The following is a 26,662-nucleotide window of genomic DNA, read 5'->3' on the forward strand; positions in this document are numbered from 1 at the left end:
TTTTGAATCCCCCACCCCCACCCTTGTCCATCTTGATGGTAGTGGTCATGGCCTTGGTGTCTAAGGAACATTGAAGAATTTTTGCAATACATCTTGTGGATGGTGTACACTGGTGCTACTGAGCATCAGTGATGGAGGGAGTGGATGTTTGTGGATGTGGTCCAATAAAGCAAACCGCTTTTCCCTGGATAAGTGTTCAGTCCTGAAAGTGTTAGGCTTCTTGAGTGTTACTGGAGTTGCACACATCCTCTCAATGGGGAGTATTCCATCACACTTCCAACGTGTAGATGGTGGACAGGTTTTATGGAGTCAGGAGGTGAGTTACTCATTGCAGGATTCCAAACCTTTGACCTGTTGTTGTTTCCATTCAATGATAACCCCCCAGAATGTTGATAGGAGAAGATACAGATTCAGGTTATCAAGTTGGTGGGAATTCAAATTGGCTGCAGAGAACAAGAGTGACTACATTTAAAAGTACTTCACTGACGTTGGAACAAGAACATGTAGATCATAATCTTGCAGCATATCCTACCTTTTCCCTTATCCTATCTGGCATCTTGCCATTCCAGGCAACAAGATCCAAACTTTTTTTTCTCTTTCCTTTCAATGTATCAGCCTTTTCATGAATTTCATTCCAGAAAGATCTTGTTTAATCTTTAGTTTGTTCTCTCTATTCACAAAATTCCATAAGCTTTCCACTTTAGCTGTTCCCTTAATGCCTTGAAAATATTTTTCAGTCTCAGTGAGAGTGTCAGCTTCAATTATCTCCTGAAATCTCTCCCGTGAGACTCAAACTCAGCCTTCTGCCTCAAGAGGTAAAACATCAGTCTCTGCATAGCCAACGCTGAAAATAGGATGGCGTTTCCAGCACAGCAAAATGATATCATTAAATCAAAACTAACTGACTAAACATGTCAAGAAACCCCATCCCCATTGTTTTAATTAAACTTGTCCCTTCAATTCTGGCTGTCCTCTGGTCCTGTGAGAAAGGTTGTAATAATCTGCCACCCAGTGGCACCTGTTGGCATTGCAGGCTGCGTCCAGATTTTGTGCAGTTGAAAGCCGCATTGTGAAGTTAGTTGGGGAGACCAGCTCAATTTTCTGATTTCACCCCTAATGTGCAGAGTAACGCCTTTTCTTTTGTCTTGTGGCTTTATGCTCACAACCATGATTTTGTGTTCAAGACAGACTGGATGAGGAGATAAAAAGGTGAACTGTGGTTGCTGGAGATCTGAAACAAAACAGAACATGCTGGAGAAACTCAGCAGGTCTGTTTTGATTGGAGGAGAAAGCAAGGCAGCAGTCCTCAGATTTGGGCTTCCTTATAATACTGCTTACTACATATTCAGATTAAACCACAATACTTGATATTCAGAGAGATGCCAGGCTCTGACATTCCATAAGACGATTCCATAACCTCTGCCACCTAATGCCAGTTGGTCTACTCACCTTTTCTCTTTGTTTAAATTTGCCCACACTGTACTATTTATAACCAGTGAGGAGCAGCTTTGTAACATCATCACAAGATTGCTCCCAGGTCCACAAGTCCTTTACGCAATACCAAGTGGCCAGCATTACATTCATGTTCCATGGACAACTCACCAGTTGGATGTGGGAAAGCAGGCACTATTAAAGATCGCTAAAGGGTCTCAGTTGTGGTAAGATCACATCTGATTGTTGAGAGAAAGCCGTCCATATTGACTTAGGGAACACTGACAGTTTTCATGAGGTGAATAAAGTATATACAGGACATAGTACAAGGTCAAATCTGGAACTCTACTCAGTTGGGTTCCAGTTCCATGTGATCTGATAGCATCCTAACATACCTGTTTATGTATTTGCTCAGTAGCTACTGCTGGAATTCTGAGACAGCTAATCCCTTCATTCTACATCTCTTCAACTCCACCACCACACCTTCCACAAGTTTACTTGATTGACAAACTGGTCAAATTCATGAACTATTCACTTTTTTCAAACAACTCCTACTCTCCCTCCCTTTCCTTTTCCACACAAGGCATTAATCCCCAACAACATTCTCAGCTGGAGGATAGCATATGCGTAGGAAGTTTGTGCTTCCTTAGGATTTCTTTGGAAGGCCAACGCATTAGTGGAATGGGATGACAACTTTGGGCTAGTTTACCCTGAGATGAATGCAAAGGAAGTAAAGGCAAACCAAAGAGCAATCAAATTCTAGAGAGAACACTCCAGGAGTTGAATGATTGGTTAGGCCACTTTTGGAATACTCGTGCAATTCTGGTCTCCCTGCTATAGGAAGGATGTTGTGAAACTTGAAGGGATTCAGAAAAGATTTACAAGGCTGTTGCCTGGGTTAAAGGGTTTGAGCTACAGGGAAAGGCTGAATAGGTCGGGGCTATTTTCCCTCAAGTGTTGGAGACGGAGTGGTGATGTTTTAGAGGTTTAAAAAAAAATCATAAGGGGCATGGATAGATTGAGTTGACAATGGCTTTTACTCTGGGTTGCGAGGGTCCAAACTAGAGGGCACAGGTTTAAGGTGAGAGAAGAAAAATTTAATAGGGACCTAAGGTGCAACTTTTTCATGCAGAGGAAGTAGTGGAGGCTGGTACAATTACAACATCTAAAAGGCATCTGGATAGGTCTATGAATAGGAAGGTTTTGAAGGGATATGGGCCAAATACTGGAAAATGGAACTAGATTAATTTAGGATATCTGGTCAGCATGGACGAGTTGGACTAAAGGATCTGTTTCTATACTGTACAGCTCTCTGACTCTACTATACCCTCTTGAACAGGAAGACAACAGTCTAAAATTCTCCATCTCATTATTGTCTGCATTACAGTCTGATTCAGTGCTGCATTGAAAGTGTCAGCTTTAATTATCTCATAAAATCTCTGGTGTTGGACTTGGGCTCAGCCTTTTGTTTCATGAAAAGAAAAGTAAAGATTATTTTGAATACAAACTGGAGAAAGAGGCTTCACTATAACTTCCCGAGTATAAGCTTCTCTTTCAGTGGGTACAGAAATAACTACACTTGTTTCAGTGTGAGGTACTGAGTTGAGTTAAGCTATCTGAAAACTTGCTGTCACACTCCGCACTTGTGATTTATTAGATTCATAGAGGTCAAAAGCACAGAAAAAGGCTCTGGTCCATTGAGTTGCCACCACTCAAAATAAAATACTAAACTGTTCTAATCCTACTTTCCAGCACTTAACCCATATCCTTGCATGCTTTGTTGATTGTGAACAGGCATTGAGGAGGCAGGAGATGAGTTACTTGCTGTAGGATTCCTAGCCTCTGAATTTTTTGAGTGTTGTTGGTGCTGCAGCCATCTAAGCTAATGGGGAGTATTCCATCACACTCCTGATGTGTGCCTTGTCAATGGTGGATTGGCTTTGGGGAGTCAGGAGGCAAGTTACTCAGCACGTAATACCTTACCTTTGTCCTGCTCTTGTCAAAGTGGCTGTTTATGCGGCTGGTCCAGTTCAGTTTCTTGTCTGAGGTAATCCCCAGGATGTTAATAATGGAGGATCCAGTCATGTTGACAAGGGACAATAGTTAGATTCTCTCTTGTTGGAGATGGTCATCGCCTGGCAATTGTGTGATGTGAATTTTACTTGCAACTTGTCAACTCAAAACTGGGTGCTGTCCAGGACTTGCTACAATTGGACATGGAATGCTTCAATATCTGAGAAGCAAGGAATGGTGCTGAATACTGCGAAATCAGCAGCAAATACCCACTCTATGACAGCGGAAAGGTGATTGATGAAGCAGGTGAAAATGACTATGCCTCAGACACTACTTGATGTCCTGGGCTGAGATGATATGATTACAACAAACAACCCTCCCCCATTCCCACCCCTTCCTTTGTGTTTGGTATGACTCTAAACCTTCCTTTCATTTCCATTGACTTTGCTTTACCAAGTTCCTTGACGCCACACCTGGTCTAATGAGGGCTTTATATCAAGAGAGATCAAAGATTCACATTCTGGAGTTTAGCTCTTTTGTCTTTGTTTGAACCAACTGGCTTTACCAATTGAAAGTCGATCAGTTTAAGTACATTTGATTCACCATTTTTTCCTGGCTATTGTCAGTTTAAAAAGGACACTTGGATAATTTAAATTAGTTTAAATGAGGTGAAATCAATCAAATTAAAGACTCAATTAATCCCTTGAAACTATATAATTCAAATGTGTATGCCCATGGAATGTACAGGCAGTCGATTCTCGACACTCTGACCCCAGGCCTCACGAAGGCAAAAGAGTCAGGATGGAGATTTCGCCAGACGTCCACCAGGTCAAAGGCCTTGGCCAAGTCTCTCAACCTGCTCCCTGATGCCAAACCAGACTGGGCACCGCCATAGTCCCTGCCCTCTGGCCCACCCCCACCCTCTCCCCACCCCTCCCAATGACAACGCACTGGCCATTGTCAATGGAGGTGAGGTGAGCAAACACTTCTCCAAAGAGGTGCATTTGCCTTGGTCCGACCAGAGGAGCATATAAGTTCACAAAGTGAAGCACTGCACTCCCCCGTCCCAGCCAGGGAACTATAGACTGGTGAACTTGACATCGGTAGCGGGCAAGTTGTTGGAGGGAAACCTGAGAGACAGGTTTTACATGTGTTTGGTAAGGCAAGGACTGATCACAGATAGTCAACATAGCTTTGTGTCTCATTAACTTGATTGCATTTTTAGCAAGTAACAAAGAGGATTTATGAGGGCAGAGTAATGGACTTGATTTATATGGACTTCAGTAAGGCATTCAACACAGTTCCTCATGATAGATTGGTTAACAAGGTTAGATCACATGGAATACAGGGAGAACTAGCCAAAGGTAAAAGACAGAGGGTGGTGGTAGAGGGTTTTTTTCCAGATAGGAGGCCTGTGACCAGTGGAGTGCCACAAGGATCGATGCTGGGTCCACTACTTTTCATCATTTATATAAAAGACCTGGATGTGATAAGATATATGGTTAGTAAGTTGGCAGATGACACCAAAATTGGAGCTGTCATGATCAGCAAAGGTTACCTCAGAGTACAATGGGATGTTGACCAGATGGGCCAATGGGGTGAGGAGTGGCAGATGGAGTTTAATTTAGATAAATGTGAGGTGCTGCATTTTAGAAAGGCAAATCAGAACAGGTCTAATACACTCAATGCTAAGTTCCTGGGGAGTGTTGCTGAACAAAGAGACCTTGCAGTGCAGGTTCATAGTTCCTTGACAGTGGAGTCACAGGTAGATAGGATAGAAGGCATTTTGGTATGCTTTCCTTTATTGGTCAGAACATTGAGTAAAGGAGTTGGGAGCTCATTTTGCGGCTGTGCAGGACATTGGTTAGGCTACTGTTGGAATATTGCGTGCAATTCTGGTCTCCCTCCCATTGGAAGGATGTTGTGAAACTTGGAAGGGTTCAGAAAAGATGTTGCCAGGGTTTGAGAATTTGAGCTATAGGGTGAGGCTGAATGGGCTGAGGCTGTTTTCCTTGGAGCATCAGAGGCTGAGAGGCGACTTTATAGAGATTTATAAAATCATGAGGTGCATGGACAGGGTGAATAGACAAGATTATTTCCCTGGGTAGGGGGAATTCAAAACTAGGTGGCATAAAGGTGTCGTGAGCGGGGAAGGATTGAAAAGGGACCTAAGAGGCAATTTTTTCACACAGAAGGTGGTGCACATATGGAATGAACTGCCAGAGGAAGTGGTAGAGACTGGCACAATTACAACATTTAAAAGGCATCTGGATTGGTAAATGAATAGGAAGGGTTTAGAGGGATGTGGGCCAAGTGCTGGCAAATGGGACTAGATTAGGTTTAAGATATCTGGTCAGTATAGATGAGTTGGACCAAAGGGTCTGTTTCCATGCTGTGCATCTCTATGACACTGTCAGGAGAAGCAAATGGCCTGGCACTGTCTTGTTGACCAGAAGAAGGTGAGGACTGCAGATGCTGGAGATAAGAGTCGAGAGTGTGGTGCTGGAAAAGCACTGCAGGTCAGGCAGCATCCGAGGAGCAGGAGAGATGCTGTTTCAAGCATAAGTCCTTCATCAGGAATGAGGGGGTAGCCCAGGGGGGGCTGAAAAATACATTGAAATGGGAGGTGGGGCTGGGAATGCATGTAGAAGAAGGTGGGAGTGAAGGTGATAGGTTGCAGATATGTGGGAAGGAAGATGCACAGGTAGGACAATTCAAGAGGGCGGTGCCAAGTTTGAAGGTTGGATCTGGGATAAGGTGGGGGGACGGAAAATGAGGAAACTGGTGAAACCACATTGATCCCGTGTAGTTGGAGGGTCCCAAGATGGATGATGAGGTGTTCTTCCTCCAGATGTCAGATGGTTAGGGTTTGGCAGTGGAGGAGGCCCAAGATATGGATGTCTTTGGCAGAGTGCAAGTTAAAATGTTTGGCCATAGGGTGGTGGGGTTGTTTAGTGCATGTGTCTCTGAAACATGTAAATTGGCACCACGTCTCCCCTATGTAGAGATCACATCGAGACCAATGGACACAGTGGATGACAGTAAATCTCTGTCAGATTTTTGGAAGGATCTTTGGGGCCTTGGACGGAGGTGAGGTGGCAGTGTGGGTGCAGGTTTTGCACTGCTTGCAGTGGCAAGGGAAGGTGCCAGGAGTGGAGGACTGGTCAGACAGGGGTTTGGACCTTACAAGGGAGTCTTGGAGGGAATGGTCTCTTCAGAGCACACATAGGGAAGGGGAGGGAAATCCCTGGTGATGGGGTCTGTTTGTAGGTGGCGGAGATGACGGAGGATGATGCAATGTATGTGGAGGTTGGTGGGGTGGGAAGTGAGGACCAGGGGGGTTGTCCTTTTTGCGATTGGAGGAATAGGGTTCTAGGGCAGAGGAGCGGGAAGTGGAGGAAGGCATCATTGACCACATGGGAGGGAAAATTGCAGTGTTTGACCAACAAAATCTCTAGCTGAATATGTGGGTCCAACAATATAGCTGGAACTGGTGGCAAAGTGACTCATATTGACCCCCCCTTTGCTGCCCCAAGAGCCAGATGTGTCTGTCTCCCAGGTGGTATGAGTTTGTTACAAGAAGCACACTGCATACCTCCTGTTCCGGAGGACCAAGAACTTCTGGAATCTGCATTGTGACTTCCTGCTGCTGATGTTGAGGGTGGCTATGATAGTCTTCAAGTCAGCAACACTGGGCCACCATCACCAAATTTAAAAATACTCAGTGCATGGTGGAAGGAAAGAAGGGCACACAGGGCCCTTGTCTCCCTCGTGAGTCCATCAAGAAATGTTCTGAACACCCACCTGGCTTCTGGCTATTCCAGATGCACTATGAGCTGCCCAGATGGACCAGAAGTCCCAGTTTGAAATCATGCCAGCGCTCCAGAGCCAGATGGACTCTATCCTGAGAAGAGACTTTTTGCCAGAATGTGCCAGAGGTCCAATGGTGATAATGGGGAACTAAGTGGAGGATACCAGTGAATCCAAAGCCTCGGTGGAGACTGACTTCAGCGTCATCCCCAGTGCCCACCATCCAGCCCACGACCTCTTCTGGGTGGTCGTCCTCTGCCACCAGCCCCTTCCCCACTGTGAAAGTGGGAGTGGCCTGGTGCCACCAACTAACTCTGTTCTCCCAGCAACACCACCCCCAGGGTTACTGGCAGGGGTTTCCTCGGTGGACTCCTTCAGGGATATTCGACATCTGGATATTGGGTGGTGCAGTCTGGGCGCCTGCTCCTCTCCCAATACTAGGTCCCCTGATCCCTCAGGGAAAAGGTCCTCCCCCAAGACTGAGGAGCCCAGTAAAACAGTCTGGGAGGGAGGAAAATACCTCCCTCCTCCCCATCAGTTGATGACCCAGTAAGGGTTGCGGTACCCGTGCTATGGCCGTCACAAGGCTCTGGTTTCTCCCCGAGGGTCGATGGGAATTCAGCTACGGGAGGGCCCACTAGGCCATGACCCGTCTCCTGAGGCTATGAAGGAGGGGCAGGAGGCTCTTCCCGAGGGAGAGGTGAGGTGAATAAAGACCTGACATTGGAAGGAGTAGATATGTTGAATGGTACTTTTCTTCTGACCGAATAGTATGGGCAAAATTCCTGACCTCACCTCAGCTGCAAATTGGAGAGGAGGAGCTCACTGGCAACAAAAGGCAGGACTTTGGAAATCATGACCCTCAGTGCTGTGACATCCAGAGGGTCTATGGCAACAAGGTCCCATTCACAATGAGCCCCTTCTCCAAGACCAGGCCCACCCGGTCCAAAGGAAAAAGACAGTCTTCCCATACATCTTAGAGACATCATGATGCCGATGGACCAACAACACTGACCATCATCTTAATGCAGACCTCTATGGTCATATCTGGGTTGGCATAACTTTTACAATGAGCCCCTTTCACAATGAGCCCCTTCTCCAAGACCAGGCCCACCCCGGCCAAAGGAAAAAGACAGTCTTCCCATACATCTTAGAGACATCATGATGCCGATGGACCAATAACACTGACCGTTACCTTAATGCAGACTTCTATGGTCATATCTGGGTTGGCATAACTTTTACGCCCCAGGCTCTTTCTGAGGAGCCTGAAGGGCGACAGAGCCACTGCTGGAACAGAAGCAACAGTAGTTACACCAGCATAAGACAGATAGACTCCACCTTAGGCAAATGCAGCATTGAGGTCACCATAGGTTTATTTTTTAGGGTGCTGTACTGATTGTAACAAGGTTAGCCAAGTGGACCTCATGGAATGAGTTACCTGAGTGGGACTGTCAAACTGGTTCATTCAGGGAGCCCTGGCTGACAGATATAAACAGGAATGTCAGGGGTTCTGTTCACTCTGTGAGGTGGCTCTGAGGGAGCAGGACTCTCCATGTGTAAATAAAGAATGATGGATAGCAGTCTCTGTGGATTTACTTTAGGTGCTGAATCGGGCAAGTCAAGATGCCCCCGGCAATACTGGTCACAATTTCAGGGTTGGCTCCTAGCAGCAACAATAGTCTCAGGGAGCCCCAGGTGGACCACCCGCGAACAGTCCGAGGGGGGGTTCCAGGCAGCAGCACTAACACAGGGCCCCAAGTCCATTCCTCTGTTCATCTCTCCAGGCTCCTTTACTCTTCCAGAAGGCAATCAACTTCCTTTAGGGTGTGGTCCAATCTCCCAGGCCTGCTGCTTCAAAGGTAGGGATATTATCACTGAACCACAAGGACTCAGACCCTTAGGTTTTTTAAATTTAACCTACCTTTTACTCAACCTGTTCAGAGATGTTATTGAACACCAATGAACCCAGGTGGGGCAGTTGGTGCGGGTGTCCCAGAGGTGTTCTCTGAAACATTTCCCAGGTGGGGACACTACCACTTCGCCAAAGGAGTTTTCTCTACAGATTCTTAAACTATAGGCCCTTTGTGATTATCACTGGTCCCTCCACTCTGCCACTTAATTAAAGATTACGTAAGAATATAAGAAATAGGAGCAGGAGTAGGCCATCTGTCCCCTCGTGCCTGCTCCACAATTTCATAAGATCATGGCAGTTCTTTTTTCCCCTTTTTATTTTACCCCTACAGTACTGCCTAACTGCGGTAGTGCTTATTTTTCCCCCCGCACCCATGTTGTGTGTGCAGGTGTGAGACACAGTGAAAGACACAAGGTGCACGAATCTTTATTCAATTTCCACCACCAGGAAGAAAAGAAACACCCGAGTGGCCAGTGTCAAGCAGTACCCTTCACATCAAAGGGCAATGCTGCGTGATCAAGCAGTGAAGGGGAGGGCAGGGATTAAATCAAACTAGAATTATACGGGGAAATAATAATCATGGCTGATCATTTTGTGGACTCCGCTCCATTTACCCTGCTGCTCATCATAACCCTTAATTCCCTTACTGTTCAAAAATCTCTCTAACTTCGCCTTAAAAACATTCCAGTGAGGTAGTCATGTTTTGCTGGCTGCTACTCATAATTTAGATTGTCTCCTGTCTGAGACTGTTAAGTGAGACTCAGTCTAAAAATGGCTTATTTTAAAGATAATGTATTAATACAAAGCATTGTCTTGTTCTAGAAAACTATACATGTTTGTTTAAAAAAAAACTCAAGATACCTAAATTACTTAGTAAGAGTTATCACCACACTCTCTTTGTGGAGATGAAGCTGAAAAATGTGTTCCTGGAAAAGCGCAGCAGGTCAGGCAGCATCCAAGGGCAGGAGAATCGATGTTTCGGGCATAAGCCCTTCTTCAGGAATGAGGAAGGTGTGCCAAGCACGCAAAGATAAAAGATAGGGAGGAGGGACTTGGGGGAGGTGTGTTGGGAATGCGATAGGTGGAAGGAGGTTAAGGTGAGCATGATAGGCGGAGAGAGGGTGGAGGCAGAGAGGTTGGGAAGAAGATTGCAGGTCAAGAAAGCGGTGCTGAGTCCGAGGGTGGGACTGAGATAAAATGGGGGGAGGGGAAATGAGGAAGCTGGAGAAATCTGCATTCATCCTTTGTAGTTGGAGGGTTCCTAGGTGGAAGTTGAGGTGCTCTTCCTCCAGGCGTCGTATTGCCATGGTCTGGCGATGGAGGAGGCCAAGGACCTTCATGTCCTTGGTGGAGTGGGAAGGGGAGTTAAAGTGTTCAGCCACGGAGCGGCTGGGTTGGTTGGTGCAGGTGTCCTAGAGGTGTTCTCTGAAACATTCCGCAAGTAGGCAGCCTGTCTCCCCAATGTAGAGGAGGTCATATCAGGTGCAGCAGATGCAATAAATGATGTGTGTGGAGGTGCAGGTGAATTTGTGATGGATATGGAAGGAACCCTTGGGGCTTTGGAGGGACCTGACGAGGGAGTCGCGGAGGGAGTGGTCTTTCCAGAACGCTGATAGGGGAGGGAAGGGAAATATATCCTTGGTGGTGGGGTCTGTTTGGAGGTGGTAGAAATGACGAAGGATGATACGATGTATCTGGAGGTTGGTGGGGTGGTAGGTGAGGACCAGTGGGGTTCTGTCCTGGTGGCAATTGGAGGGTCGGAGTTCAAGGGTGGAGAAGCAGGAAGTGGAGGAGATGCGGTGGAGAGCATCGTCAACCACGTCTGAGGGGAAATTGCGGTCTTTGAAGAAGGTGGCCATCTGGGTTGTTCAGTATTGGCATTGGTCCTCCTGGGAGCAGATGCGGCGGAGGCGAAGTAATTGGGAATATGGGATGGCGTTTATAATAAATGTCCGTGTTAAGTCGGTCACCCGAGATAGAAATGGAGAGGTCTAGGAAGGGGAGGGAGGAGTCTGAGACAGTCCAGGTAAATTTGAGGTCGGGGTGGAAGGTGTTAGTAAAGTGGATGAACTGTTCAACCTCCTCGTGGGAGCACGAGGCAGCGCCGATACAGTCATCGATGTAGCGGAGGAAAAGGTGGGGTGGGGGGGGGGTGCCAGTGTAGCTGCAGAGGATGGACTGTTCCACATCTCTGATGAAGAGGCAGGCATAGCTGGGGCCCATGCGGGTGCCCATGGCAACTCCTTTGGTTTGGAGGAAGTGGGAGGATTGAAAAGGGAAGTTGTTCAGAGTGAGGACCAGTTCAGTCAGTCAAAGGAGGGTGTCAGTGGAAGGGTACTGATTGGTTCAGCGGGAAAGGAAGAAGTGGAGGGCTTTGAGTCCTTCGTGATGGGGGATGGAGGTGTACAGGGGCTGGATGTCCATAGTGAAAATAAGGCGTTGGGGGCCGGGGAAGCGAAAATCATGGAGGAGGTGGAGGGCGTGGGTGGTGTCCCGAACATAGGTGGGGAGTTCTTGGACTACGGCAGACAGGACCGTGTCAAGGTATGCGGAGATGAGTTCGGTGGGGCAGGAGCAGGCTGAGACAATGGGTTGGCCGGGGCAGTCAGGTTTGTGGATTTTGGGCAGGAGGTAGAAACAGACGGTGCGGGTTTGTGGGACTATGAGGTTGGAGGCGGTGGACGGGAGATCCATTGGGTGATGAGGTTATGGATGGTCTGGGAGGTGATGGTTTGGTGGTGGGAGGTGGGGTCATGTTCCAGGAGGCAGTAGGAGGAGGTGTCCGCGAGCTGGCGTTTAGCCTCAGCAGTGTAAAGATCGGTGAGCCAAACTACCACCGCACCTCCCTTGTCTGTCGGTTTGATAGTGAGGTTGGGGTTGGAGTGGAGGGAGTGGAGGGCTGCATGTTGCGAGGGTAAGAGGTTGGAGTGGGAAAGAGGGGTGGACAGGTTGAAGCGGTTAATGTTGCGGCGGCAGTTGGCTATGAAGAGATCGAGGGCAGGTAAGAAACAATGTTGCTCCCGGTGACTGTGGACTCCGCAGAGGCCTCAAATCTGTCAGCGAGGGTCTTCCTGGCGATCGTGGAGCCAGTTGTCTGGGCGGCGATTGCGGACGCTGCATGATCGGTGAGGGCGGAAGTGACGTCATGGTTCGCAGCAGCGGTTGCTGCAGTGGCCGCGTGGTTAATGGCACCCGAGCGGTTCCGGAGGCCGATGGAAGATACTGGAACGGTTGAGGAATCCGGAGTGTGGGGGTAAGTACATGAAAGTTTTTGGTACTTCCTGTCTTTAATTTCCGATATGGCTAGGAAGAACTGTTTGTACAGTGTATGGATTCTTCTGTGGATGATGAACAGTAGAGGTCCTTTGCATGTCTGTGAGAGTGTTGTCCTGAGCTGGGGTAGGGCTGACTGCAGGGAATGTAGGTAACGGTGCATGGCTGCAAGCGTGGAGCAGAGGATCCATACGGAGGTCTGTTGCTGGAGGCATCACAGCCACCGGGAACAACGTTTCTGCCGTCGCCGCAGCCACTTCCGCCCCCGGAGTTGCCGTCGCTGCATCTATGTCTGCCCCCAGTGATGCCACTTACCTGCACAACAACCATGCCACATGCATCTCCGTCCCCACGCCGAACCCCACCCCCACTCCCAGCTCCAACCCTACACCAGGTGCTAGCTCCCAGCCCTGCCGTGTTTTCACCATCCCTCCCCCTCTCTGAGGATGAAAGATCAGTCCTCAGCAGAGGCCTCACCTTCATTCCCATACCCTCCCAGATTAATGAGTTCAACACGTAGCAAGAAATCGAACTATTCTTCCGCCGCCTTCTTCTCCAACCAGGATTCTCGCCCACCCTCTGACGACCTCTTCTCCCGCCTCAAACACACCCCATCCACCTGGACACCCCGTGCTGGCCTCTTACCCGCCCTTGATCTCTTCATAGTCAACTGCCGCTATGACATTAATCACCTCAACCTGTCCACCTCTTACCCACTCCAACCATCACCCTCGCAACGTGCAGCCCTCAACTCCAACCCCAACCTCACTATCAAACCGGCAGACAAGGGAGATATGGTAGTAGTTTGGCGCACTAATCTTTACACCGCTGAGGCTAAACGCCAGCTCGCAGTTACCTCCTCCAACTGCCCCCTGGACCATGACCCCACCTCCCACCACCAAACCATCATCTCCCAGACCATCCATAACCTCATCACCTCAGGGGATCTCCCATCCATCGCCTCCAACCTCATATTCCCACAACCCTGCACCGCCTGTTTCTACCCCCTGCCCAAAATCCACAAACTTGACTGCCCCAGCTGACCCATTGTCTTAGCCTGCTCCCTCCCCACCGAACTCATCTCCGCATACCTTGACACGGTCCTGTCCCCTTTAGTCCAAGAACTCCCCACCTTTGTTCGGGACACCACCCACGCCCTCCACCTCCTCCATGATTTTTGCTTCCCCGGCTCCCAACGCCTTATCTTCACGATGGACATCCAGGTCCCTATATACTTCCATCCCCCAGCACAAAAGCCTTAAAGCCCTCCACTTCTTCCTTTCCCGCCGAACCAACCAGAACCCTTCCACTGACACCCTCCTTCGACTGACTGAACTGGTCCTCACCCTGAACAACTTCTCTTTTCAATCCTCTCACTTAATTCAAACCAAAGGAGTAGCCATGGGCACCCACATGGTCCCCAGCTATGCCTGCCTCTTCATCAGATATGTGGAACAGTCCATCTTCCGCAGCTACATTGGCACTATCCTCCACCTTTTCCTCCATTACATCGATGATTGTATCAGCACTATCTTGTGCTCCCACGAAGAGGTTGAACAGTTCATCCACTTTACTAACACCTTCCACCGCGACCTCAAATTTACCTGGACTGTCTGACTCCTCCCTCCCCTCCCTAGACCTCTCCATTTCTATCTTGGGCGACTGACTCCCACAGCTACCTAGATTACACTTCCTCCCAACCTGCCCCCTGTAAAAATGCCATCCCATATTCCCAATTCCTTCGCCTCCGCCGCATCTGCTCCCAGGAGGATCAATTCCAATACTGAACAACCCAGATGGCCTCCTTCTTCAAAGACCACAATTTCCCCTCAGATGTGGTTGACGATGCTCTCCATCGCATCTCCTCCACTTCTTGCTCCTCTGCCCTTGAACCCCGACCCTCCAATCGCCACCAGGACAGAACCCCATTGGTCCTCACCTACCACCCCACCACCCTCCAGATACATCATATCATCCATTGTCATTTCCACCGCCTCCAAATAGACCCCACTACCAAGGATATATTTCCCTCCCCAACCCTATCAGCATTCTGGAAAGACACTCCCTCTGCGATTCTCTCGTCAGGACCACACACCCCCACCAACCCAACCTCCACTCCCAGCACCTTCCCCTGAAACCGCAAGAAATGCAAAACTTGCGCCCACACCACCCCCCTCACTTCCCTGCAAGGTCCCAAGGGTTCCTTCCATATCCATCACAAATTCACCTGCATCTCCACACACATCATTTACTGCATCCGCTGCACCTGATGTGGCCTCCTCTACATTGGGGAGACAAGCCACCTACTTGCGGAACGTTTCAGAGAACACCTCTAGGACACCCGCACCAACCAACCCAACCGCCCAGTGGCTGAAGACTTTAACTCCCCCTCCTACTCCACCAAGGACATGAAGGTCCTTGGACTCCTCCATCGCCAGACCATGGCAACATGACGCCTGGAGGAAGAGCGCCTCATCTTCAGCCTAGGAACCCTCCAACCACAAGGGATGAATGCAGCTTTCTCCCACTTCATTTCCCCTCCCCCCCACCTTATCTCAGTCCCAACCCTCGGACTCAGCACCGCCTTCTTGATCTGCAATCTTCTTCCCAACCTCTCCGCCCCCACCTCCTCTCCAGCCTATCACCCTCACCTTAACCTCCTTCCACCTATTGCATTCCCATCACCCCTCCTCCCTACCTTTTGTCTTAGCCTACTTGGCACACCTTCCTCATTCCTGAAGAAGGGCTTATGCCCGGAACGTCGGTTCTCCTGCTCCTTGGATGCTGCCTGACCTGCTGTGCTTTTCCAGCAACACATTTTTCAGCTCTGATCTCCAGCAACCGCAGTCCTCACTTTCTCCTTGTGGAGATGAAGTCCAACTGAGAATACCCTCTATCATGTTGTGTGGCTCTAACACTGTGCTAAATGGAGGAGACTTTGAACAGATCCAGCAACTCCAGACTGGGCACTGTGGGCCATCAACAACAACAGAATTCCATAGAATCCTTACCGTGTGGAAACAGGCCATTGGACCCAACACTGACTCTCCAAAGAACATCCCCAGCCAGACCCATCCCCAACCCTGTAATGCTATGTTTTCCATGGTTAACCTAACTTACACAACCCTGAACACTATGGGCAGTTTAAGCATGACCAATCCACCTAATTTGCACATCTTTGGGCTGTGGAAGAAAACTGGAGCACCCACATAGACACAGGGAGAACATGCAAACTCCCCTGAGGGTTGGCCGAGGATGGAATTGAACCCAGATTCCTGTGACCGTGTGGCAACAGTGCTAACCACTGAGCCACCATGCTCCCACGCAATCTGTAACCTCATAGCCCAGTATATCCCACTCAATCATTACCATCAAGCCAGGGAATCAATTCTTGTTCAATGAAGAGTGCAGAAGCGCAGGGCAAGAGTAGCACCAAGCATTCCTAAAACTGAGGTATTAACCTGATGAAGGTATCGAACAGCACAAGTAGCAAGTAATAGACAAAGCTAAGTGATCTCACAATCAACAGATCAGATCTAAGGTTTGCAGACATTTAAATAACTCGCTGAAGGTAGAGGCTCCACAAATATCCACATTCTTAATGATGGAATGAACAGTGCAAAACATAAGGCTGAAGTATTTGCAGGAATCTTCAGTTAGAAGTGTCAAGTGGATGATCCATCTCGGTCTCCTCCAGTGATCCTCAGCATTACAGATATCAGTCTTTAGTAATTCAATTCATTCAAGAAATGGTTGAACTCACTGAGTGCTGCAAAGGCTATTGGCCCTAACAGCATTTCAGCAAGTGGCCTGAAGACTTGTGCTCCAGAACTTGCTGCCCCTCAGCCAAGCTGTTCCAGTACAGTGACAACATGGCATCCATTAACAATGTGGAAAATTGCCCAAGTACGTGCAGTACACCTAAAACAAGGACAAATCTAACACTGCTAATTATCACCCATCAGTGTACTCTCAATCATCAATAAAGTGATGGAAGGTGCCACCAACAGTGCTATCCAGCAGCACCTGCTCAGTAATAACTTGTTCAGTGTCACCAAGTTTGGGTTCCACCAGGGCCACTCAGCTCCTGACCTCATGACAGCCTGGGTTCAAACATGGACAAAAGAGCTGAATTCCGGAGGGTGAGGGGAGAGGGACAGCCCTTAACATCAAAGCCACATTCATCCAAGTGTGGCATCAAAGAGCCCTAGCAAAACAGGAACCAATGGGTATCAGGAGGCAAATTCTGAACTGGTTGGAGTCATAGCTGGCAAATAGGAAGATTTGGTCAGCTTTGATAAAGGGTCAGTTAGACTCGAAACATCAGCTCTTTCCTCTCTTTACAGATACTGCCAAACCTGCAGAGATTTTCCAGCATTTTCTCTTTTGGAGGAAGATTGTTGTGTTTGTTAGAAGTTAATTATCTCAGCTACAGGACATCTCTGCAGGAGTTTGTCATATTTGGCTTAAAAATCAGACCATAATGGGTTAATTGTTCATGGCAATGAGCAAATGAAGGAAAGCCAAGTACATGAAAAAGCAGGTCTAATGCGAAACAGCATGATTTGACTGAGAGGCAACCGAATGACATTGAATGGGGAAGGAAACTGTAGGGGTTGGGCACGATTGAAATGTGGAGCTTGTTCAAGGAACAGTAACTGCGTGTCCTTGCTAAGTATATACCTGTCAGGCAGGGAAGAAGTGTTCAGGCGAGGGAACCATTGTTTACTAAAGAAGTTGAATCTCTTGTCAAGCAGGAGGAGGAAACTTCTGTTAAGATGATGCATGAAGGCTCAGCTTGAGAGATACATGTTAGCCAGAAAGGACCTAAAGAGAGAGCTAAGAGTTTGGAAGGTAGGATCAAGCAAAATCCTAAAGCTTTTTACAGGTATGTCAGGAATAAAATAATTACTAGAATAATATGAGGACAGTCATGGAAAGTTGTGTGTGGAGTCTGAAGAAATAGGAGAGGTGCTAAATGAAAATATTTTGTCAGTATTCACACAGGAAAAAGCCAATGTTGTCGAGGAGAATACTGAGATCCAGGCTATTAGACTAGAAGGGATGGAGGTTCATAAGGAGGTGTTAGCAATTTTGCAAAGTGTGGAAGTAGATAAATTTCCTGGGCCGAATGGGATTTATGCTAGGATTCTCTGGGAAGTTAGGGAGATTGCATAGCCTTTGGTTTTGATCTTCATGTCATCAATGTTTGCAGGAATAGTGCCAGAAGACAATGGAATAGTGTAGGTTAGATGGGGTTCAGATTGGTTTCACAGGTTGGCACATCAAGGACCACAGGGCCTGTACTGTGCTGTAGTGTCATATGTGGAGCTATTCTATTGCGGAATTACATGGGACCACCTGGATTTGATTCTCAGCCTGTTTTGCAGGCTGGAAAAGCACAGCAGTCATTATGAAATGGAGGTTACGTAATCTTAGATTCTAGATTCACTATTTGTTTATTTTTGTTTCTAATATATATGAAGATTAAGCTATTGAATTTGTTTCATATTACATTTAGATTTTATTGCCATGTGTACAAAGTACAGAATACATCTTAGGTACAAAGTAGTAAGAGAAACAAAGTATTAAAAAAAACTTAAACATTACCTTCATAGAATAAGTAAAAAATAATGAAATAAGATCATAGTTAGCATTAAACTCTTTCTTAATTTAAACTAGAATTAAGTTAAAAGTTCAACTGTTTTTGATCGATCCTCTGCTTATCGCGCTCACTGGGAGACCTCAGTTGCCAGTTCTCACCAGTGCTGCCACAGATATCAGGTGATCTCTCTCACCACTCAGTCCAATTTAATCTTTTAACATTACAGACCATCACCCTAGACATTAATGTAATATTAAAGGATTAAACTGCACTGTCTTCCTCCAGAAGCTGAACATTTTAGAAATGGGTGGGGATGACGTTCCCTTCCGTTCAGAAATAGTCATCCCTCAGCCATCTACAGCACTATAGCTGCCATTGTGGTATTTGTTTTATCAGACTCATATGCATTTCCACAGTAATCAGACTGTATGTTACCCACTCCTCCAGTCAGTAGATGTGTTGTTTGTTGCCATTCCTGGGTGGAACCCCCTTAACCTATACACAGCCACCCCCTATGTAGGCCAGAGCAGGATGCTTGGAAGGATGGCTTCAGGTCAGTGCAGAGAGCTGATAAATTCAGATAACACCCAGCCCCCTAACTACAGAGGAGACCAGGGAAGAAAAGGTACTGCTTCCCAAGATACCTTCCATCCTTTCGTTGTTTAGAACAACCTATTAAGTGCTTTTTTTCTCCCCTCTGCATGTTTTTCTTCTTAGTTTTGCTGGAGAGTATCTTGTGTGATTTGGGATAGTTATAGAGGTAAACATTTATACTTCTATATATTGACAGTGTTGTAGCGGGTCCTGTTCCTGCTTTACTCCGCGCTGAGTCGGTATCTGACAGGGTGGCCACCTGCGCGGGTCTCGCACCAGCTGGTTCTAGGAACCGGGGAAATCCCACACTATGGGATTCCCTCTGGGGCGAGCGCTGAGTCAAAACTGCTGCAGGCTGCACAGCAAGTCTGACCCTTATATCACCCAGGTAACCCACTGCCACCAATACTCAGGCGATTCTCCCTTCCGTCAGTGGTTTAATGGCCACCCTGTTGTCTACCCACTTGGGCAGTTTCCCCGGAAGAGAGAAAAGGACTGGGCTGTTTATGCCTGACCAGACCCAGTCCTGAGTAGACGGCTTTGAGGTGTCCCAGGAAAAACCCTAGATTCTTGACTCCGGAATTATGGCAAGGCCTTTTGAAACACTGTGACTTTACCAGAGGTCCGTGGTGAGGGTGCAATGGAGCAAACAAGACGCAGAGCGACAGTCCAACACCATTTTATTATCAACACCCACCAGAACCCGTAAGAAAGACAAACATTAGACACTATACAGTTTACTATGACTATGGGAACAAGATGCTAACGCACACAACGTAAGGCCTTACTTTACACAAGTTAGCAATGCTTATAACTATGACAGTGGAGATCCCCCTTTCCCACAAAGCCTCAACCACTGATATGGTTCTCGGAAAACGCCACGCTTCTGGGTAAGAAACTTACAGCCAGGCTTGAAATTGAGTGCGAGGGTGAACAGCAGGCCTGTCCTGGCAGCCAGCGAAGAGAGAGGGAGAGAGAGATCTGTCCCAGCAGTCAGGAGAGCCCCCCTTTTGAGAGAGCCCAGGTACCTCTGCAGTTATAGTCTGGAAATGCCCCCAGGGCACTGGCAATGTCCGATGTGTTTTACACCTCCCTACTGTGCAGGTGAAATGACCTCCGTGGCTGTGTCCATTGTTTCATAATCTCTCCGTTTGCTAAGACGGAGGTGCTAATGGCTCTCTTCTGTTCTCCTGAGCCTAGCCCAGACATCGTGACTCCAGGCTTTGTTGGCTTATCAGGCCTGCATAGTGGCCACTTCCCCCCTCCAATACACGTAGGTGTCTGGCCGATTCCTGCCAGAACACCTTGGGGGCTGGGCTCTCTTTTGTACAGGCACAGAGATAGCAGCCAGCTGAGCCTGCTGGGAAATCATGTCAAGCTTTCAGAAAAAGGTGGCTGCTCCGTCCATTTTAGCTGCTTTTCCCAGGTTCCACTGCTTGCTCCCTGCTTCTGTGTTGCCCGAAATTGCTACAGTTGCCCCTTCGATACGTCCAGACTTGCTCGGACCGTATCAACATAGCAGAGAAGGGCAACACACTCATCTCATATCCCTTTTTTTTTCTGTAGTCCTTACCCATACACGTGGCGCTCGGTTCCCGAGACCTCCCCTTAATCTGAACTATACCACCCCACCCCCCAGTACCACAGAAAGGCAATATAAACGGATTATCCAGGATAACAAATATAAACATGGAAAGTTATTAAAAAAAACAATTCAACCACGGGTCCCAAAAGATAGGGGTGACCATAACACACAATAAATAAAAACAAATACAATTGGAGGTTTTGCTGGGGCAGCTTCTCCTTTGGCCTGTCACAGTCTTCTTCTCTTGTTTGTTTTCCTTCGCCAAAGGTTCCGATTCTTCCTCCACCGCTTCTGGCGGAGAGCCCTGCAGTGATGCAAAAACAGGTACAACAATACCCTGGCCTGTGCGACTACCAGCAAGGCGGGATAACAATCCATGACCCCATATTCCACCAATCGGGACCTTTAATGTCCGCAATTTCCCCTGCTATTTCCCATGTCTTTTGTTCCAGGGCATAAAAGTGCTTCTGTGATAGTTTCACTGCCTCAAGTAAAACTGTTAAATCCTCTTGAACTGGGGGAATATCGTACCCAAACCGAGCTACATACTGTTGCAGATCACTAAAGTTATCCCTGACCGAGAAGTGAATTGTGGAGGGTTTAGGAATAGGCCATATCCACTGCTGTGCCACATGGACCTCTGCTGTGGGTTTAAAATAGAAGCTGCTGTGCGGTATCGCACACCACTGCTGTGGTCCGTGCCTATACTGCTGGGCCCCAGTGGTAACGCAATATGTCCCACTCCCTACATATGCCACCTGGGGTTGCATATGGCTCGCTGCCATTGCCTCCATGGTGCAATTTATAGGTTCTGCCCCAGCAGTTATAAACCCGCACTGAGGCCGCACCTCAGTGCCCATGTGCTGAGGACACAGGATCACCTGTGCTCCCCGGCTCCGACACCCCGAGAGGTCAGTGCCTGTCACAGCTTGTTCCCGCACTATGACATAAGGCGGGACCTTCACATAGCGGACATGCACCCCTCCTCGAACCACCCCCACATTCTCCACTCGGTACAGGGGTACCGGTTTTGCCGACTCTCCCAGGACTGGGATCCGGACCACTACCCCTAAAACAGTGTGGTTGGACTTCCCGCAGTCCATCGGTACTGGATACGCCTCAGAAGCTGCACGAAGCTGACAAGGACTCAAGGTGCTGTTGTAAGGGTGTAGCGCTGCAAGATGCTGGTTATTGATCCATGAAGGCACCTGCCCTTGTCTCAGGTCCTCCAGGTTGTTTCGCCCTTCACTCAGCAACCACGCACCATACAACCCACACACCTCATTCTGAGCAGCCTGGTCGGACGCATTCCTGTCCTCTTTGATTAAAGCATTAATTGTCTTGGCGTGCTTTTCCAATTGCCCTATGATTTCCTTTAGATGCAGGGTCATTGCCTCCTCTTCGTGCAGCTGTGATCCCAATACGGTATTCCCATCCCCCAGAACCTTTCGGAGCTGGCCCTTTAGCTGGTTTATCTGGAGGGCCAACTCCACAGTGTCCATACTATTAACAATTGATGTACCCCGTATTAAAGGCAGTGAACCCATCATTAACCAGCCCTCGCCGCTGTCGTCTGGAACCTCCTGGAATTTCCCCCTCTCCGGGATATAATTGGTCAATGTTTATATCGTCGAAGTCCAAATCGTGAAATTTACGAAACATATCCTTCAATAAGGCCTGGTACAACATTTCCGTCTCACGGGGACACCATGCTGGTAACCGCACATCCGTTAAATTCAAAACAACCGAAGCGACAGCATAATGCACACCCTGATATAATACCTTTCTGGTGGGAACCAATACTAGCCCATTCTCGGGCCCCTTCGTGGCTGTCGGACAGTGGCGAGGTTCGATCGGTTGGGCTGTGGGCAGGGGCTTCCTCACCTGAACTAGTAGTTCAGTGGCTCTCACACTCATCCCTTCCCTGGGATCACACACCCCTTCCCACTGCGGTCCCAATTTATCCCGTTACCTGGGTTCTGCCACCACCTTACAAATCGGATCGATGCCCCTTGTGGGCAGACCCTGGCAGACCCCCACAGGCATAAATAGGTCCCCTGGTCAGCCTCCCACCACTTATCCCAACATAAGGTGATCCCACCCAGTGATCTCGTGATGGTCCTATAAGTGTTGTTGTCCAGTCTCTCCCATGCCGACGATCGATTTTTCATGTCCGGGCTCAGCTTCCTGAGCCACCACCATCTTCCTGCCGGGACATCCCCCTTACATGTCAGGCACACTCGTCTCCCCTCTGTCACCCTAACCCGGTCTGTGATGACTTTGATATTTTTGCAAGTAGTAGAGGCTTCCCCATACTTAAAATTTGGGTGACGGGAGTATCTGGTAGAGTTTGACCCCAACCACCCTAGCCACCTTCCCTCATGAAAATATACAACCTGTCCAGACGCTGCAGGTGTCCCCTGGGTAGTTGTTACCGTGGGTGCCTGGCCACCGGAGCACCCATACACCATATGCTCCTCTGTACTTCGAAAGGTCCCTCTAGCCGTTCCCAGGCATATCCATGCTGTTAGCTTCCAGATTAGTTGCTCCATCTGTAAAATAAAGAAGAAAAGCCCTCCTGCTGCCTCCACGACATTCCTCCCTTCTCAGGGCAGGTTATCCCCGAGAGGGTGACCTCAGATCACCTCCTGCACTGATCTCTGGGTCATGAACTTGTACACTTCCTTCTTTTCCACCCCACCTGACTCTGCCGTCACAGGGAACTCCTTTAACTCTGTACATTCACCATTTTGGGACCCCCTCCGTGCTTCAATCTCAATGGGAGTCCCCTAGCCAGTCAGAGCCCTCCATTGCTGAATGGGAGTCCCTCGTCCAATAGAAACACACACACACCTGGCTGCCCCAGCCAATGGAAGAAAATCACTATAAGCCACAAGAAATCACACCCACTCGAGAAAGGTAAACAAACTGCCGGCTGTACAAACAAAACCGCTTTGAAATTGCATTACCCAAACCGCAACGACTTGAAAGTACTACAACATTGAAACTACTAGGGACCACCATCAGAAAACATGCGAACCGGACTAAAGAAACAGAACTTCACTATATACAATGCCACCCGTCTCCGGGTGGCCAGCTCATAACTGGTCCTCAGCTTCCTGAGGCCAGCTGCCCTCCTGCTCTGGCTCAGTCCCCCAGACCCCCTGTGGTTGGGGGTCTTGGCTGCCCCTCTCTTCCCCTCCCCTGGGGGGAACTGTCTTACTGCTCCCGCTTCCTGCGGGACCTACATTCTCTGGGGTGCCCCTTGGAAGGGTTCCCCGTATTACCTTCTCCACCCGGGACTTCGTGGTGGGGGTCCTTGGTCGGTTGACCATATGAGAGGGAGACCACCTCACCGTGGGCTTGGGGACCCTGTTACTTTTTCGCCCCCTGACTGTCTCCCACAGTAATGGGGATACCTCCACCTCTTCTGTCTCTGCCACTGTCACTTCCCTGACACAACTGATCGGGCCAGAGAGTGGGGGTTTAGTGATTTTAAAAATCCCTGAGCTGGGTGCTGGAATCACCGCTTCCCTAACAGCCAGTTCGTCCCTCACGGCTGCCCTGCCACAGCAGCCTGCTGCTACTGCTCTTGCGGTGGGGTCAGGAATTATTTCTGCTGTCTTGATACCTATGGGGGCCTCTTCTGCTACTACCCCCTGTCTGACTTTATTCTTGCTCCTGCCTTCTCTGGTAGGGGCAAACAGTTTGCATTGGTTGGTGTGGAACCATTTAACCTTTTTGGGGAGTTTAACCGCATACACTAGTGGGCTGGCCTTGTCCACGATGCTATAGGGGCCGGCATAAAGCGGCGCGAAAACCCCTACTCGGGCAAAGTTGCGGACCATCACCTGGTCCCCTACCGCCCACTCCTGGGTTCTGCGAGGCTCCACTAGCAGCTGGTTGCGGCGGTGGGTCTCCCCCATATTCCCTGCTGCCCTGAGGTAAACTCCCTGCAGCTGCTCTATCAGCTTTTTAGCAAACTGGTCCCGGCTCACTTCCCTCATCTGCCCCTCGGTTAGGGCAGGCACTAATAGGTGTAATGGGGTCCTCATGGCCCGTCCAGTCATGAGCTCGTGGGGGGAGTATCCTGTACTGTGGGACTGACTTGCCCGTATGCCCATGAGGACAAGTGGTAGGACTTCTACCCACTTACTTGGGGAATCTCCAGTCTCCTTTCTCAACCATTCCTTGAGGGTCCTGTTGAGCCTCTCCACTGGGCCAGATGATTGGGGATTATAGGCCACATGCCAACGAGCCTTTATCCCCAGTACTTTCAGGGTCGCCTGCATTACCTGCCCCGTGAAGTGGCTGCCCTGGTCTGACTCCACGTACTGTGGGAGACCCCATCGAGAGAACACCTCCCTAACTAAGATCTTAGCGGTGCCGACAGCAGTGGCTGTTCGGCAGGGGAAGGCCTCTACCCACTTGGAGAACACATCCACAAGCACTAAGCAGTATTTGTAGCCTCCGGCTGCGACTGGAAGGGGCCCTATATAGTCAATCTGGATCGACTTCCATGGCCCTTCTACCCTTCGGAGTGTCCTAGAGGGACTTTCCTTTTCTGAGGGTCGGGGTTGTTGGCGGCACACACCAGGCAGTTCGCACAGAAGTCACGAACGTCCTCCCGGAGCCCGGACCACCAGCCCACTTCCTCCACCCGCCGCCAGGTGGTTTCGGGACCGGGGTGTCCCGCTCCAGGGCTCTGGTGTGCCATAGTCAGGAATTCCCCCCGATGCTGGGAGGGAACTACCCATTGGTTGCCCCGAAATAGCATGCCCTCCTTCATGGCTATGCCCTCCCCTGCATAAGGACCCTCTATCTTTTCCCCTCTTGCTCGGGCTGAAATCGCCGCTTTAATCTCTGGGTCCTGGGCCTGGGCAGTAGCCAGATCTGGGGCCAATGCCGTCCCGGGATCCCCCCTGCGCGGCTGCTCCCTAGCGGCATCGATCTGTCCGCCTTCATATGGGTCCCAGGCTATCCCATTCCTCGCCCCCTCCCTGGCCAGGAGGTCTGCTTTCTGGTTCGCCTCTGCCCGTGGTTCTGTCTTGGAATGGGCCTTAACCTTGAGGATGTACCTATCCCCACCCTTCCCCACGGCGGCTACGATCCTCTCTAGCAGAGGTTTCATGGCGAGGGGCTTCCTGTCCGAGGAGGTGTACCCTCGACGGGACCAGATGGCCAGGTACTCAGTGCAGGAGTTGCAGGTGAACATGCTATCGGAACAGATAGTATAGGGGGTTGGGAAATGTTCCGGGTGAGTGACCACATACATCACCGCGGCCAGCTCTGCCTGTTGAGCGCTCAGTGTATTGGGGAGCTTAATGGCTAGGGCTAAGTCCACTTCAGGGTCCCAGATTCCGCAGCCCGTAAGCCTGATGCCCTCGGACACAGTACTGGACCCGTCCACATAAATCTCCCTGCCTGTCGGATGGACCCCTGCCCTGAATCCAAAATCCACCTCCCAGACTCCTCTACGGTACAGTGATGGGGTTCCCCGGGGTACATCAGGTTGGCTGCGAGCTGTGGCTCACTCAGCCGTTTCACCCGCAGTGCCATTTGGGACAGGAGGAGCGTCCACCGGGTAATCCTGGCGCTGCTGACCGTGCCGTCTTTAATTCGGCCGTCTAGAAGCATTTGAGTCGAGGTATGGTGGGTTAGGAGTGTGATGGGGGCCATTCTAACAAAAACCTGCACTCGTTTGACTGCCCAGTATATGGCAAGCAGGTGCCTCTCACAGTTGGAGTACGACTTCTCCACATCTGTGAGGACTCGGGAGGAATAGACTACCGGTCTCAGCTTGCCGTGTCTTTCCTGGAGTAGCACAGCACTCAGACCATCGCTGCCCGCGGCTACTTCCAGGAAGAATTCCTTCTGGGGATTGATAGCTCCCAGGGCTGGGGCTGTCTGCAAATCTTCCTTTAGTCGGATAAAGGCCGACTCACACTTGCCATCCCAGTCCCACTCCACCCCCTTGTGCAACAACCTGAGCAGGGGTGCTGCCACGGTGGCATAATCCTCGATGAAGTCCCTGCAGTAGTCCGTGATCCCTAGAAAGGACCTCACCCCCCTTTACATCCGTGGGGATAGGGAGCTCCTGTACTGCTTGCCTCCTGGCCGTGTCTATGCCCCTTTCCCCGGCTCTGAGGGTCAATCCCAGAAACTTGACCTCTCTAAGCCCGATCTGAGCTTTCTTGGGGTTAACCTATAACCCACCCTTCCGCAACAGTCCTAACAGCTCATTCACTAAGGGGCCATGCTCCTCACTGTTGTCGGTGAATAACAGGATGTCACCCACATACTGTACAAGCCTATGAGGCTCGCTGAAATTCTTTAAGCATTCTGCCATGCATTGGTGGAATATACTCGGGCTGTTGTGAAATCCCTGGGGGAGGCATGTCCAGGTGTACTGTTGCCCCTTAAATGTGAAGGCGAATTT

This window comes from Hemiscyllium ocellatum, chromosome 5 (genome assembly GCF_020745735.1).
Source record: "Hemiscyllium ocellatum isolate sHemOce1 chromosome 5, sHemOce1.pat.X.cur, whole genome shotgun sequence".
NCBI lineage: Eukaryota > Metazoa > Chordata > Chondrichthyes > Orectolobiformes > Hemiscylliidae > Hemiscyllium > Hemiscyllium ocellatum.